The 6441-nt window shown below is 46.0% G+C and overlaps 1 long non-coding RNA gene across 1 annotated transcript; it reads left to right on the top strand.

Annotated features, from left to right (window-relative positions):
• The first annotated feature begins 1467 nt into the window (after nt 1-1467).
• On the top strand, nt 1468-4167 carry LOC116158176 (uncharacterized). Its single transcript, XR_004142316.2, has 2 exons — nt 1468-1682; nt 3656-4167. It is a non-coding gene; the product is annotated as an uncharacterized LOC116158176 (long non-coding RNA).
• Nucleotides 4168-6441: the final 2274 nt, after the last annotated feature.

Genomic DNA, 6441 nt, shown 5'->3' with positions numbered 1-6441 from the left:
TTACTTCACTTCGTATGACATTCTCCAGGTCCATCCATGCTGCAGCAAATGGCGTTATTTTATTCTTTTTTATGGCTGAGTAGTATTCCATTGTATAAATATACCACAGCTTCTTTATCCAGTCATCTGTCAATGGACATTTAGGTTGTTTTCACGTTTTATAGTTGGCAATATTTTAAAACTGCAATTTCTAGAAATATCCAGAGTAAGGCCGAGAGTTTTGCATGGTAACAATTGGGTGGAGCAGAAACCCAGCTGGCCCTTTTAGAGCATTTGTGCGCTTGTTCACCACAGACCCCACCACACTATTACATGCCCACAACAGGGTTTGAATGTTGGGACTGATTTCACTACATCCCCAGGTTCCCAAATGTTGCCTTATGGTAACAGGAAAGTGAAGTATTTCTGGTCCCCTGGTCTAAAACTAAAGCACAAAAATAAAGCATGACCCAGGAGATCATAGATTTCAAGAAAAATGGGAGTGAATGTATTCCTCTGTGTGAGTGAAGAACTTTATACAAAGTTAATATTTAAGCCCAAGTGTATCTGGTTCAGAAGACTACAATTCAAGAAGCCATTCCAAAACAAAACTGGCTGATGCACTTACTGGTCTTACCTTATCTGCCTAACCCCAGAGGATTTAAGACCTCTGGTCAAAACGGTAGAGCCTCTTGGAACCCAAACCCCAGACCCAGAGGCTCACTGGTGAATGGATTTGGGCCCCATGTCTGTCTGTTTTCAAACTGAGGACAGACCAGACTGACTGGTAGCTTTCAGGACTGAGTGGAAAGAATATTCTCTGGGGGAGGGTATAGCTCAGTGGTAGAGCGCATGGTTAGCATGCAGGAGGTCCCGAGTTCAATCCCCAGTACCTCCATTAAAAATAAATAAATAAAAACATCCCCCTCAAGACAAATTTTAAAAAGAATATTCTCACTTCTCAGTCAAGCTCCTGGTTACAAGATGCATTAATAGTAGAGGAGGGGAGTCAGGAAGTTCTGGGCTGGACAAACCACAAAATCAAATGTGTTTGGAGAATGTGAATTACATTTGGAATGAGAGAACTCTATCGATAATCAACCAAAAGTAATTATTTTTATTTTCTTAATTTTTTGAAATAATTTCAGGCTAGCAAAAAAGTGGCTGAAAAAAATATTTCCTGTAAACTTGCACCCAGAATCTGCAAACATTAGCATTTTACATAACAAGGGTACCAAGACTGAAATCATGGAATTAACATTGAGACAATGCTGTTATCTAAGATATAAATTTATTCAGAATTCACCCCCTGCCTCACTAAGGTGCTTTTTCTAATGACCCAAGATTCCTCTAGGATTTCACCTTGGCACTTGGCTCCCAGGTCTCTTAAGCCTCTTTGAGTGTGGAACAGTTCCTCAGTGTTTCTCTGTCTTTCATGACCTTGAGACACTTAATAAAATGTCCTTTAATTTTGGTCTGTCTGTTCTTTTCTCACAGCTGAAGTCAGGTTATTCATTTTGGTAAGACGACCACAGAAGTGATGTTGCCTCCTTATTGATGCATCAAATCAGGAGGTGCAGGCTATCTGGTGAAGCTGACTTTGTCTGGTGGTGTCGAACAGTTCTCGGCACTGCAGAGTTACTTATGAATTCATCTGTGTTCAGACGAAGACAGCATCTTCTGGGGAGACACTCTGAGACAATGTAAATATCCTTTCCTGACATCCTGCTTTCACTAATTCTAACATCCACTGATGACTCTTGCCAGAAACTGCCATAATTAATTTTAAACTAGAATAATAACGAAGAGAAATGTGTGATAGGTGAATCTATAAGAAGTTCTTTATAAATGAGAATGTCCCTTGGTCCTCTTTTGGATAGCAGGTGCAAGTCACAGAGTGTCCACTGTTTAATTTAAAAAATTATTTATTTATTTTTTAATTGAAGTATAGTTGATATACAATGTCGTCTTAGTTTCTGATGTACAGTATGGTGATTCAGTTATACATACATATATATTCCTTGTCATATTCTTTTTCAATACAGGTTATGACAAGATACTGAATATAGTTCCCTGTGCTGTACAGTAGGACCTTGCTGTTTATTTTATATATAGTAGTTTGTATCTGCAAATCTCAAGCTCCCAATTTACCCCTCCCCACCCCCTGCCCCACTCTGGTAACCACAATCTGTTTTCTATGTCTGTGGCAAGGGGTCCACTTTGAGTTACTGGTGAGCTCTGGGTCCTCATGGAATGGCCTGGGCTCCCTGGACTCTTGGCAGTGCTGTCTCATAGCTCACTGTTGGTCACATGGCCTCGGGGAAACCATATATCAGACTATATGAACCCTCAGCACTACACCCCACGCATGTACCTTCTTCCATGCAAACAGGGCTCCTTCGATTTCTCTGTATCTGTTTGTCTATGCCAGCTGGCACTTGTGGTGTCACTTGGCCAGTTCCTGTAGGCTGGGGTGATGTCTTACCTGTCCACCTTCTCCTCCATTTAACAGATTATATTACCTCCCACAAGGTCAGCTCAGACCTCTCAGCTCAGACTTCTGTTCTGCATGAAGTCCCAGAGGAGGGCAGGGCCTACCTTTTCTTTCTTCGATATTTCTCTGCACTTAAGAATAACGTTTTTGGGGGGGTGGGAGTATAGCTCAGTGGTAGAGCACAAGCTTAACATGCACGAGGTCCTGGGTTCATCAATCCCCGGTACGTCCATTAAAAAAAATAAAAGAATAATGTCTGGGTCTCAGTGTTCATTCCATACCTCCTCTGGTGGGAAGGGAGATAAAGAAGGCTAATTCACAGTCCCTCAAGTAGTGGTAAAGATCTTGTAATAACCTATAATGGAAAAGAATATGAAAAAGTATATATATATATAAAACTGAATCACTTTGCTGTACACTTGAAACTAACATTACATTGTAAATTAACTATATTTCAATAAGAAAAAAAGGCTAAAAACAGAAGTGGTAAAGAGAGGTGCATAAAATTAATGAATTCTAAAGCAAAGGACAAGTTTTATGGAACTCTAGAGGAAATCACAGAAAAGATGGCTTTTGAAATGGGCTTTGAAAGATGGAGATTTTGCTCTGCAGGTGAAGGTTGGAGGCTTTCTAGGATGAGACAAGCTGGTTATGGGCATAAAGTAGTCACACCTAGAGACATGTGAAAATGCATTTGGGGTTTGAATGGGAGGCATTGCAAAGCAGCTGGGGAAGAGGCTGGAAGCGAGGGTTGTGCCACCTTCTAGTGACTTTTACACTGTGTACAGTGGGATGTGAGCCTAGGGTTTCAGGACAATAACCCTTGCAGGAAGATGAAGGGTGGACTGGGTAAATATGTCACTGGAGGGATGGACATCCAATCAGGAGTGGTCCCAGTAGAAGATGAGCACCTGAATTTGGGCAGCAGTTGGAAAGGAGCAGCCAATTTGTCAACAACCAGGGTACAATCGCCTCTTTGTGATTCTGAAATCTAAGAAGCTGAAAACCCAAAGTTTCTTCTCAAGTTTGCTGAAAATTGATTTGGTAGAAACACCTGACTTAACCTGGTGCAGAGCTATTTATTGTCTTTACCTATCCCACTTCATGGATTAAAAGCTAGCTACAACCCTTTTCTGCTCCTCATCCAGACTCGGTGTCTGTTTTCCCTCTGTCTGAATCTAGGCTGCCCTGATCACCGGCTTTGACCTATAGAATGTGGCGGAAATGATGCTGTACAGCTTTCAAGGCTGGGCCTTAAGGGATCTGCAGGCTTCTCCTTTTGCTCATCGTGTTCCGTGCTAGAAGCCTGTTACCATGTAGAAGTCCACCTGCTCTGCACTCGCCAGGCTGTGAGGAAGCCTCACGGAGAGAGGCTGGGGAGAGGGGCACTGAGGTGCCTGAGTGGGAGTGACAGCCTTTCAGACTTCCCAGGCCTGCCCAGCCACCCGCTGAAAGCAGCTGAATGAGTGACTCCAGCCCACACCACATGGAGCAGAAGACTCTACCCATCAAGCTCCGCCCAAATACCTGACCCACAGATTCATGAGTAAGTAAGATGGTTGTGATTTTACACCACTGATGTTTGGGAGCATTTATCACATTGCAGGAGAGAACCCAAACACACATTTCTGTCATTCATACATTTTCATTGCAGAAAACTAGTGCATGTGATTAAAGTACCACTCCAGACCTCACAGAGAGTGTTATATCATGTATGGTATATGTACATTTTACCTATCTAGAATATATGTATATTTTTAACGAAGGCACTGGAGATTGAACCCAGGACCTCATGCACGCCAAGAATGTGCTCTGCCACTGAGCTATACCCCCATTTTACCTTTCTTAAAAAAAAAAAAAAAAGAGTTTTGAAATCCATCTGGTCTCAGGGGTTTTCTGAGAAGGGGCTGTCCTTTGTCATACAGAAATAGAGTTGTCTAGACTTCCTTCCTGCCTTCCTGCCTTTGCTCAGTGTTCTGCGTGATGCCACACACTGCTTCTCCAGCCCTGTCACGTGTGTATCTCCTATTTCCGCAGCAGCACTGTCAGTTTCTCTAAACCAGTAGCTCTCAAACTTCAGTGTGTAGCAGAGTCTCCTGGAAGCTAGGAAGTCTCCTAGTTCAAACACAGCTTCCTGGTCCCGCGCCCCCATAGTCTTTCTGATTCAGTGGGTCTGGGGTGGGGCCTGAGAACTTGCATTTCTGAGAATTCCTAGGTGGTACTGATGCTGCGCGGCCGGGCACCGCACTTTGAGAACCACTGCTCCAGTGGAAAGTGCTATATTTTTAGTTCTATTTACCCACCAGCCCAAGATGCTTGGCAAATGCTCACGGATGGAATGTCTCTAAATCGTCCTCTTTGTAATGCTTTTGAAGCCTTAAGGTTTACTCCCTGAGGTCCTTGTCGACTGAAATAAATGCGCAGCCTAAAAGTTAAGAGTTATGTTTATTTGGCGGGAGGACTCAAGCCGGGATGACAGCCTCTCAGATGGTTCTGAGGAACTGCTCTGAAGAGATAGGGGAGGAGCTAGGATATATAGGAGCTTTACAACAAAGACCAGGTAGTTGGAACAATAAAAGATCACTTGTTATCTAAAGAAAACTAGGCATCTCAAGTTAAAGAATTTAGTGCTTTTCTATGTATGGGAGGAAGCAAACATTTGGGCTCACTGAATTCATTCCTTTGACAAGCACCTAGCCATCTAGGGCCAGTATCCTTTCTTATTCTGAGTCCGCTCAGAGGGCACCATTGTGAGTGGCTGCAGAGGCTGGGCTGCAGGCCTGTCCCCATTGGGGGGTGGCGGCAGCCGCTGATGACTTGGTGTCAGCATTCTTTGTTTACTGATATGGTTGCAGTATTTTCACTCACATTGCAGTATTTTCGTTCACATCCTTCTAGGTAGGCCCTAGGCCTAATAGAAACAAATGCCTTGTTTTGTTTTATTAGATTGTAGTTTTTGCTTTCTTTTCAGCTCAGCTGATAGGACATCGTGAAAAAAAAGTCCCTTGTGACCTTTTTTTCAAACGTGTTTTGGAACAGATAAGAGAGAATGCCTTTGCTGTGACCCCAAAGCAACTCCCTATATGCGAAAAAGGATTATTTTCTTTCCTTTTGGTGGTTTCCGAATGAAATAGAACGTTTCTGGCCATCCTTTCACAAAAGAGGAGAGAGAGCCAGGAAGATGCTCTTGTTAGCAAGAGACCCATCTCTGCCTTCTCCAGATGGCACGGCCGAGGCCTAGAGAGGGTGGAGGTCCTCACAGGTGAGAAGTGGAAGTGCGGGTGTTGGGAGTTCGGGTTAGGCGGAGCCTTTAACAACCTGCCTCACTGTCTAGGGCTCCCCACTACCCAGGAAAGCACAGGCTGTTCGTCGGAAACTTCGGTTTGCACAACCCACCCCTTTCCAGCTTTCCCCAAACATTTCCTTCTGAGGGTGATTCATCATGACCAGGGACCCCAGATATCTCCCCGCTCCCATCCCCGGGCCAGGCGCCGGCACCGAGGCTCCGCGGATCCCCGCGATCAAGCCATTGCGAGCGCCTGGAAGCGCCAAGCCTTCAAAGCCAGAGATTAAGTTGGTTCCTCAAATTGTTCCCGACGGGAGGGGCAGGAAATCACGCCGGGCTTCGGCGGCGGCCGCAGCGGGAGGGGGAGAAGCTCAGGCCGGGCTGTCCTGGCGGCCTCGCATCGACCTCGGGTCTAAGGTCCGGCCGGGTCGTAATTCCAGCCGCTCTTTCGCCCCTTCGAGTCACCACCCCCAACCCCCGCCTCCATTCCCGGGGCCCCGGAGGCCTCGCTCTCCCCGGGGGCCCCGGAGCCCCAAGCCGCCCGCCGCCAGGTGGAAGGAGACAGGTTCGCAGCGGCCCGCCCGCGGGAGGCGGGGCCCGGAGAGGCCGGCGCCGTGCACGGTGCAGCCGGCGGCCGCGACCCCCGCCGGCTCCCCGGCGGCGCCGTCGCCCCGTCACCCGG

Source organism: Camelus dromedarius, chromosome 17, assembly GCF_036321535.1.
Source record: "Camelus dromedarius isolate mCamDro1 chromosome 17, mCamDro1.pat, whole genome shotgun sequence".
NCBI lineage: Eukaryota > Metazoa > Chordata > Mammalia > Artiodactyla > Camelidae > Camelus > Camelus dromedarius.
This window is presented reverse-complemented; position numbering and strand designations above follow the sequence as displayed.